Source organism: Amia ocellicauda, unplaced genomic scaffold (assembly GCF_036373705.1).
Source record: "Amia ocellicauda isolate fAmiCal2 unplaced genomic scaffold, fAmiCal2.hap1 HAP1_SCAFFOLD_83, whole genome shotgun sequence".
NCBI lineage: Eukaryota > Metazoa > Chordata > Actinopteri > Amiiformes > Amiidae > Amia > Amia ocellicauda.
Genome location: NW_027103009.1, coordinates 50843 through 60734, shown reverse-complemented (window position 1 = coordinate 60734; position 9892 = coordinate 50843). Strand labels below are relative to the sequence as shown.

The 9892-nt window shown below is 42.7% G+C and overlaps 2 non-coding genes and 7 pseudogenes across 2 annotated transcripts; all 9 read right to left on the bottom strand.

The window, feature by feature from the left end:
* Positions 1 to 308: 308 nt before the first annotated feature.
* Positions 309 to 423, bottom strand: LOC136744448 (U5 spliceosomal RNA). The gene has a single exon (XR_010815979.1). It is a non-coding gene; the product is annotated as a U5 spliceosomal RNA (small nuclear RNA).
* Positions 424 to 6918: 6495 nt separating this feature from the next.
* On the bottom strand, positions 6919 to 7037 carry LOC136744212 (uncharacterized; annotated as a pseudogene).
* A 221-nt stretch (positions 7038 to 7258) lies between these two features.
* LOC136744401 (uncharacterized) lies at positions 7259 to 7377 on the bottom strand (annotated as a pseudogene).
* Positions 7378 to 7586: 209 nt separating this feature from the next.
* On the bottom strand, positions 7587 to 7705 carry LOC136744400 (uncharacterized; annotated as a pseudogene).
* A 550-nt stretch (positions 7706 to 8255) lies between these two features.
* Positions 8256 to 8374, bottom strand: LOC136744399 (uncharacterized; annotated as a pseudogene).
* Positions 8375 to 8589: 215 nt separating this feature from the next.
* Positions 8590 to 8708, bottom strand: LOC136744465 (5S ribosomal RNA). The gene has a single exon (XR_010815995.1). It is a non-coding gene; the product is annotated as a 5S ribosomal RNA (ribosomal RNA).
* Positions 8709 to 8931: 223 nt separating this feature from the next.
* LOC136744154 (uncharacterized) lies at positions 8932 to 9050 on the bottom strand (annotated as a pseudogene).
* Positions 9051 to 9259: 209 nt separating this feature from the next.
* LOC136744327 (uncharacterized) lies at positions 9260 to 9378 on the bottom strand (annotated as a pseudogene).
* Positions 9379 to 9587: 209 nt separating this feature from the next.
* LOC136744239 (uncharacterized) lies at positions 9588 to 9706 on the bottom strand (annotated as a pseudogene).
* Positions 9707 to 9892: the final 186 nt, after the last annotated feature.

The following is a 9892-nucleotide window of genomic DNA, read 5'->3' as shown; positions in this document are numbered from 1 at the left end:
GTCAAAAAGTCTCTCTCTCTCTCACACACACACACACAGCCAGCAAGACACACAGAGCCAGCCAGCTCAGCGATGACATCACAAACATCTCTCTCAGGTGACTCCTATGACATCACAGAGCACGTACATTCCGTTGCTTGCCGTCTGTCAACCACTCAGTCACTGCCAGCCAGACTGGCTGGCTGACTGGATGGTGGGGCTGCTTGCTGCTGCTGCGTACCTTAGCAAGCTTATTTGCTTGACCGGCCTTCCTCCTCCGCCCACATGCCCACCTATGTCCGATCTGCTGTTCACCTGGATCACAGCTCCGCCCCAACAAGGCAGAGCCTCCCAAGAATGGTACAAACTCACCCACGATCCCCTCCACGGAAAGCTATAGCAAAAGGCAAAAGCATTATACGTAATGAAGAGGAACCCGAGTCCAAGACGCATCCGACCAGCCATACATATTTGTGTGTATTAAAGATCACATTTTATTACATTTAGATTTTCTGTACTTTATTACATCTTTTTGTGATTTTTAAATGTATTGTTTCTTTTCCTTATATATGTATGTATGTATGTATGTGTGTGTGTGTCTGTGTGAAAGTGTATGTGTTTGTGTGTCTCTGTGTGAAAGTGAGTGTGTGTGTGTCTGTCTCTGTGTTTGTGTCTGTCTCTGTGTGAAAGTGAGTGTGTGTGCGTGTGTCTGTCTGTGAAAGTGTGTGTGTGTGTGTGGGTGTGACAGTGTGTATGAGTGTCTGTCTGTCATGTAACTCGCACATCTGTGAGGGCACCATTTTTGCAGAAAGAGATGTACACATTTTGGAGCAACATATGCTGCCATCCAGACATCGTCTTTTCCAGGGACGTCCCTGCATTTTTCAGCAGGATAACGCCAAACCACATTCTGCCCAGATTACAAGCGCATGGTTGCGTAGGCAGAGAGTGCGGGTGCTAGCATGGCCTGCCTGCAGTCCTGACCTGTCTCCGAATTGAGAATGTGTGGCGCACTATGAAGTGCAAATTAAGACAACGAAGGCCCTGTGCAGTTGCGCAGCTGAGGAAATGCATAATGGATGAATGGGGGAAAATCCCGCTTGCTAAACTTAACCAAGTGGTGTCTTCAGTGCCCAAGTGCTTAATAAGTGTTATTAAAAGAAAAGGTGATGTTACATAGTGGTAAACAGTCGACTGTCCCAACTTTCTTGGTTTCTTTTCACTGCTAATGAGATGCTGTAGAGTGAGTTAGTTATATTGCTTTCAGGAGCTCTAATCGTATTGATGAGTTCATGCAGCATTTGTAATTGAATTTCAAAAAGTAATCCTTGCTGTCTGGCCTGTGTGTATGAGATGTACTCTGTCAATCTTTGGCTAACAACTGAAACATTGGTAGAACAGAAATGGCAACATAAAAAAGAAAAGTACATTTTAAAAGAGCACATTAAATAGGATGAATATACAGTTTTTTACAATCACTTTGTCACTCATTTCAGAACCTTGATGTCATTTTTCAAAACTCTAGACACAAAACTCAAAACGGTCATCACTTGTAACACAGGCTGTCCAATGTTCAAAACATTGCATTGTGCATTCATATCTTTAAAGAAACCTTGCACTTGCAGACTTGTTGGTTCAAATAATTCATTTATCATGAAATACCATAGTAACATTTATTTAGATCACCCACACAGAAGATACCGATAGTTTCACTGTGTAGTTGTTCGTACAATCATTAAATATTGTAGTACAAAATATGTGATACATGTTTCATTATGGTACTACACATAAATACATCACTGTAAAAGGACTAGTAGAGAGAATACTACAGACACAGTGGAATCATTGAACAAAATCTGAAATGTATTGATGCAATACAATCAAATCACACCATAGGTTTCTTTGAAGCCATGCAACAATAATTAGCTACAAAAAAGAACAAAACTACAGTAAAATGTCAACTGCAGTGTTCCTCACCTGGCTTAGTGTAAAACAAAGGATTGATTACTGTACTTCTGAATTTCCATCAGCCCTGTGTTCAGGTTCAGGTTCTCACAACCATTTTTCACAAGAGGCATCTTGAAACTGAACATACCTGAACATACTCAGTCATCAGCTGCTTCACTCTGTCTGCATTTCTTTCAAAAGGCACACTATACTCTGTGCTACACATTGGTATGCAGTATACAGTCATTTGACAATTGAGAGTAGCCTAATGTTTAGTGCATGCTGAAGACTTGCCGCTTCTCAGTACGGACATTTCTGATGATTGAGGCCACAGTTGATCCTGAGTTGATTCTGAGGTTTGATTGAATCATTGTAGCTGCCTCAGTCATGGTCATGCCATGATTTACAACATGCTCTACAACTATTTCACTGGACACTATTTGCTGTTGCTGCCGCTGTCTGGTCCGTGGCCTTGTCCTCTACCACGTTCCCCCAACACCTCTCAAATGAGGCCCATGGCTGCCTCTCTGGTGAGGCCTAAGCCCTCCTCTATGACGAGGCCCACGACCACCTCTCAGAAGGGGTGCATGTCCCCTTCCATTCCTTTGACCACCACGTCTTCCTCCTCCCACTGCTTGACCTCTATTGTGACCTGGATGACTTGCCGGCTCCATGTTATCACTGTGTTGCTGGGGTGGATAGCACTCATTTCACTCGATACTCGTACCACAATGTGAAATCAATCATCAATAACCAGTTGGCAGTATTGGAAAAGCAATTACAAGGGCCTGCATACATACAGTAATGTCAAATCTGATGTGGAAGAACAATCATCTTCAACCAGGTTGGAGCGTTAGTTGCAATGCCTTTAATACACGCAGCGTGGAGAGGAACAGTGACTCAAGTAGATCCCAAAGTCGCTCTGCCTTCATTTTAACAGTCAGAGCTTTTATACACAAAAATCAAAGAGCTGGTTATAATCAGAAAGTCATTACTATGTTATCTTAAAAGTTAGCTAAGCAGAATTTATATCATTATAGGACAGAGTTCATAGATCAACACATGGATTAGGGAGCAGGCACTTCAATCATACTGTTTGACATTGTCTCCAAGATTCTCATCGTAAATAACAAACAGAAATCAAACTACCTTCTGGCCTGACCTTCTAGCTTGACCTTATCTTTCTTAAGTATACAAGAGAGAAAAACAGGTATTAGAGAAAAAATTTCTAACTTTCCTTCCACACTGCAAACATGGTGTGGAAAAGTGCTACATGATGATGAATGATGATGAAATATTACATCCATAGATAATGTAGTCCAACTGGTTCATGCTCCTCGTTTATTGATGTCAATGGATCTCATTATCCTGAAACTTTCATGATCGAAACATGGAATATTGTTTGTCAGTTTCCATAAAATTATGCATTAAGAGTAATGCAACAGTCACTTATCATTTTGAGCAGCTGTATCAATTGATAGTTAAATCTTTGTAATGAAATGAATAGACAGTGATCTCAGATGTAATGTGTGAATTGCATTTTGAAATGGTAATACTTTGATGTTAAGTTGTGTCATTTTAGTTCAATGAACAAATTATCTGAGGTTGATGTGTATTGTATCCAAGCAATTGTAAAAAAGTGTTAGAGTTTTGAAAAATGTGCATTTTGATCATCGGGTGTGAGTTTAGTGTCTAGAGTTTTGAAAAATGACATCAAGGTTCTGAAATGAGTGCCAAAGTGATTGTAAAAAAGTGTAATATCAGGGGACAGTGGCTATTAGTGATCTGGCCTTCCGTGGCCTCTGTATTAATGTAACAGGTCACATTGTATGTGTACACTGATACTTGATAGTATAATATAGTACAAGTAAAAAACATACATAGGTATCATAGAAGTATTTTGCAGAAATGATTATGGATAGTTATCAAAATGGAGAGGAAATGCTAAATCCAGTCTCCCCAGGCTGAGCTTCTATTGCTGCACCTGCTGGCCCCACTATATGGATAGAGCCACACCAAGTACAAGAGTCTCCCCATTGCTATTTATATCTCCCTATCCAATCTTATATACGTGTCAGGGTGGGGTGCCTATTCCCCTGCATGCTTTGAAACCTATAGCACCTGGGACGCACACTTGGGATCCGGTTCCTCTGCCCCTCACATACACATGAGGAATCCTAGGTGCTCAACACGTCATACTGTCTCTTTCATCTCATGTGTAAACTATGGACAAATACATGACTAAACGTGTTTAGTTGCTTTTCCCAGAATGCTTTGCGCCACGATATGCAAATAACGGGGACTATGATTGGCTCCCTGACATTACCCACACTGCGACTGATGCTACCCATTTCACTACCCAACAAAGACCCATAATATGCGTGTGTCTGTCTGTCTGTCTGTCAAAGTATGTGTGTGTGTGTCTGTGTGTGTCTGTGTCTGTCTGTCTGTGTGTGAAAGTGTGTGTGTGTCTGTCTGTCTGTCTGTCATGTAACTTGCACATCTGTGAGGGCACCACTAATGCAGAAAGAGATGTACACATATTGTTTATTTTCCATATATATGTATGTATGTATGTATGCATGTCCAATTGCTTTGACAATACAAATGAATTGAATTGAGAGGGAGAGAGAGAGAGTAAGAGAGAGAGAGACAGACAGACAGACATACAGACAGACAGAGAGAGACACACACACACACACACACACACACACACAGAGAGCCAGCCAGCCAGCTCAGCGATGACATGACGAGCCTCTCTCAGCTTACTGCTATGACATCACAGAGCACGTACATTCCGTTTAACAAATCGTTAATCAAAAAAGGTTATAAACACATTGACTACAATACCGGTTAGTAAGACGAAGGTGAGTCTCTCGTTAGTATTATTAGTCAGACATTAAATAACTACGCAGGTTAGTATTTATGTCAGGTAACTTCTCGTTATATATATATCAGTCTCATTTACGTTTAGGTGCCGAGAAAGATCCTATTTGTTACCACAATTTCCCTTAACTGATTATTATTCAATGATTAAGGATAGGCAGGGCCACCAATAATCTAATGTCTATTAACTTGTGTCAATTTCAGACTAAACAGTTAAACAGGAATGAGAAGATATTTCTCGGCGTTGACAGATTTTATTTCTAAAATTATCAACAAAACAGTTTAATGCAACTCACATTTATATTTAAGAAAACTAAATGATATTACACATTCTAGAGTTATGAATCACAGATTAACATTTCTAATTGATTTCTCAAATGTCATGAATCACAAACTCCAAACTGTTAAACTTATGTGAACTTCGTCGCAGAGAGGCCTCTCTGGCTTCGGGCTCAGATAACAGCACACGGCACGAGGTCCATGTGGTTTGGAACAAAGGCAGTCCGGTTCGGCTTTGTCCAAGAACTTCCACTCAGTCGATGCACCTGGAAGTTGGGGTTTCGCGAATGTAGAGTCTTTTCCAAACAGATTTTCCATTGGTTTGAAGGCTCCAAGGTTGTGCACAAAATCTTCTTTGTAAGCATGGTTCCACCGTAGTTACTTGAAGACGAAGTCTTTGAGGAAAGCAGGGCCCTGTTTGTTCCAAGGGTCAAGTTTCTTAAGACTCAAATAGCTATTTAAGTGACTGACACTTTCGTATTCAGTCGACTTAGTCAATTGTCCAGCTGTAAAACTCCACTGATCAGGTGGGTCTGTGAAGTTATTTATTTAATAAAGTCCTTTAAAATAATTCTTCGCTCAATCTCCTTCTCCCAGTTTAACTCTTCTGTTGCCGGCAAAGACTTGGTTGGTTTCTGATTCCGGTTCTGGCAACAGAGCTACAGGTTGAGCTGTGGCAGCGAGTTTCTGGTTCAGGTGAGAGAGAGAGAGAGAGAAAGACTGTCCGCTGTTCCTTATAGTCTGTCAGATCAGTAGGTGATTGGTCCCTGAGTTCTTGAGATTGGATTTCGGTTTCAGCCCCCAGTGTCCTATTGGAGGGAGGCTTTATTTATGACTGATGTCAATCCATGCCATCTTTTGGAAATGCCGGTTGGCCTGGGTTCGTAGCTCTATGTCGGGATTTCGGCTCTCATCCACTTCAAAGAGTTTTTATCACCTACAGGCCCCTTTCTCCAGACATCTCATAGCAGAATTCCAAACTATTTGGCCTCTTCTCGGTGCCATCCTCCCCAAAACTGTCACTTTGATGCAAACCAGTTCCAAGCTGATGAGCTAAGGAAATCTGATAACTTTGGGGGGGGAGAGGTCTTCTTTAGATCAGTGCTTCAGCTCAGAGCCCAAATGCTCTTATCCAAATACACCCAACATAACGCTACATATGTATGTATGTATGTATATATGTGTAGAAGGAAAATTAGAAATTATTTTCTTACACCTGTTTTTCTCTCTTGTATACTTAAGAAAGATACGGTCAAGCTAGAAGGTCAGCCCAGAAGATAGTTTGATTTCTGTTTGTTATTTACGATGAGAACCTTGGAGACATTGTCAAACGGTATGACCTACGTGCCTGTTCCCTAAAACCATGTGTTGACCTATGAACTCTGTTCTAAAATGATATATGTTCTGCTTAGTTAGCCTTTAAGATAACATTGTAATGACTTTCTAGCATGTATGGATGTATGTATGTATGTATGTATATATATATATATATATATGTATGTATGTATGTCCAATTGCTTTGACAATACAAATGAATTGAATTGAGAGGAAGAGAGAGAGAGAGAGAGAGAGAGAAAGAGAGAGAGAGAGACAGACAGACAGACAGACAGACAGACAGACAGCTCAGCGATGACATCACGAGCCTCTCTCAGCTGACTGCTATGACATCACAGAGCACGTACATTCCATTGCTTGTCGTCTGTCAACCACTCAGTCACTGCTAGCCAGACTATCCCTAAGACAAAGTGTACAATACTTCAATTATATCTCCTCCAGACAGATAAAGAGTATTAAGAGCTACGATGAAGTTACCCAGGAGACGTAAAAAGCTTGCATCACCTGGTATTTCCTGGAGGTCACCCATCCAAGTACTAACCAGGCCCTGGCCCGTTTAGTTTCCAAGGTCTGACGAGATCGGGCACGTTCAGGACGGTGTGGCCGCAAGCCGAGATGCCTGGCTGCATGATGTCTCTTAAAGGCTGGCGGGTATTGACGGAATTTCCAGCAAAAAATAAAAAATAAAAAAATTAAAAAATGGAGGGAAAAATAACAGTGCAGGAAAGGGTGTTGAAAGTAGCCGGGAACGTGTACAATTCTTCAATTATATCTCCTCCAGACAGAAAGAGAGTATTAAGAGCTACGATGAAGTTACCCAGGAGACGTAAGAAGCTTGCAGCACCTGGTATTTCTAGGAGATCTCCCATCCAAGTACTGACTAGGCCATGCCCCGTTTAGCTTCCGAGATCTGACGAGACGGGGTGCGTCCAGGACGGTGTAGCCACAAGCCGAGAGGCCTGGCTGCATGATGTCTCTTAAAGGCTGACGGGTGTTGAGGGAACTTCCAGCAAATAAAAAAAGAAAAATGGAGGGAAAAATATCAGTTCAGCAAAGGGTGTTGAAAGTAGCCGGGTACGTGTACATTTCTTCAATTATATCTCCTCCAGACAGAAAGAGAGTATTAAGATCTACGATGAAGTTACCCAGGAGACGTATAAAGCTTGCAGCACCTGGTATTTCCAGGAGGTCACCCATCCAAGTACTGACCAGGACCTGCCCCGTTCAGCTTACGCGATCTGACGAGATCGAGCGCGTTCAGGACGGTGCGGACACAAGCCGAGAGGCCTGGCTGCATGATGTCTCTTAAAGGCTGGAGGGTATTGACGGAACTTCCGGCAAAAAAAAAAAGAAAAAAGAAAAATGGAGGGAAAAATATCAGTGCAGCAAAGGGTGTTGAAAGTTGCCGGGTACGTGTACAATTCTTCAATTATATCTCCTCCAGACTGAAAGAGAGTATTACGAGCTACGATGAAGTTACCCAAGAGACGTATAAAGCTTTCAGCACCTGGTATTTCCAGGAGGTCACCCATCCAAGTACTGACCAGGACCTGCCCCGTTCAGCTTACGCGATCTGACGAGATCGAGCGCGTTCAGGACGGTGCGGACACAAGCCGAGAGGCCTGGCTGCATGATGTCTCTTAATGGTTGGCGGGTATTGACGGAACTTCCAGCAAAATAAAAAAAAAAAAGAAAAACGGAGGGAAAAATACCACTGCAGCAAAGGGTGTTTAAAGTAGTCGGGTACGTGTACAATTCTTCAATTATATCTCCTCCAGACAGAAAAAGAGAATGAAGAGCTATGATAAAGTTACCCAGGAGACGTAAAAAGCTTGCAGCACCAGGTATTTCCACGAGTTCTCACATTCAAGTACTGACCAGGTCCTGCCCCGTTTCGTTTCCGAGATCTGACGAGATCGGGCGCGTTCAGGTCTGTGTGTCCGCAAGCCGAGATGCCTGGTTGCATGATGTCTCTTAAAGGCTGGCGGATATTGATGGAACTTCCAGAAAAAATAAAAAATAAAAATAAAAATGGCGGGAAAAATATCAGTGCAGCAAAGGGTGTTGAAAGTAGCCGGGTACGTGTACAATTCTTCAATTATATCTCCTCCAGACAGAAATAGAGTATTAAGAGCTACGATGAAGTTACCCAGGAGACGAAAAAGCTTGCAGCACCTGGTATTTCCAGGAGGTCAGCCATCCAAGTACTGACCAGGCCCTGCCCCGTTTAGCTTCCGAGATCTTACGAGATCGGGCGCATTCAGGACGGTGTGGCCACAAGCCGAGAGGCCTGGCTGCATGATGTCTCTTAAAGGTTGGCGGGTATTGACGGAACTTCCAGCAAAAAAAAAAAAAAAAAAAAAAAAAAGAAAAATGGATGGAAAAATATCAGTGCAGCAAAGGGTGTTGACAGTAGCTGGGTACGTGTACAATACTTCAATTATGTCTCCTCCAGACAGAAAGAGAGTATTAAGAGCTACGATGAAGTTACCCAGGAGACAAAAAAGCTTGCAGCACCAGGTATTTCCAGGAGGTCACCCATCCAAGTACTGACCAGGCCCTGCCCCTTTTACCTTCCGAGATCTTACGAGATCGGGCGCATTCAGGACGGTGTGGCCACAAGCCAAGAGGCCTGGCTGCATGATGTCTCTTAAAGGTTGGCGGATATTGACGAACTTCCAGCAAAAAAAAAAAAGAAAAATGGAGGGAGATATATCAGTGCAGCAAAGGCTGTTGAAAGTAGCCGTGTACGTGTACAATACTTCAATTATATCTCCTCCAGACAGAAAGATAGTACTAAGAGCTACGATGAAGTTACCCAGGAGACGTAAAAAGCTTGCAGCACCTGGTATTTCCAGGAGGTCACACATCCAAGTACTGACCAGGTCCTGCCCCGTTTAGCTTTCGAGATCTTACGAGACCGGGCGCGTTCAGGACGATGTGGCCACAAGCCGAGAGGCCTGGCTGCATGATGTCTCTTAAAGGTTGGCGGGTATTGACGAACTTCCAGCAAAAAAAAAAAAGAAAAATGGAGGGAGAAATATCAGTGCAGCAAAGGCTGTTCAAAGTAGCCGTGTACGTGTACAATACTTCAATTATATCTCCTCCAGACAGAAAGAGAGTACTAAGAGCTACGATGAAGTTACCCAGGAGACGTAAAAAGCTTGCAGCACCTGGTATTTCCAGGAGGTCACACATCCAAGTACTGACCAGGTCCTGCCCCGTTTAGCTTTCGAGATCTTACGAGATCGGGCGCGTTCAGGACGGTGTGGCCACAAGCCGAGAGGCCTGGCTGCATGATGTCTCTTAAAGGTTGGCGGGTATTGACGGAACTTCCAGCAAAAAAAAAAAAAAAAAATAGAGGGAAATATACCAGTGCAGCAAAGGGTGTTGAAAGTAGCCGGGTACGTGTACAATTCTTCAATTATATCTCCTGGAGACAGAAAGAGAGTTTTAAGAGCTACGA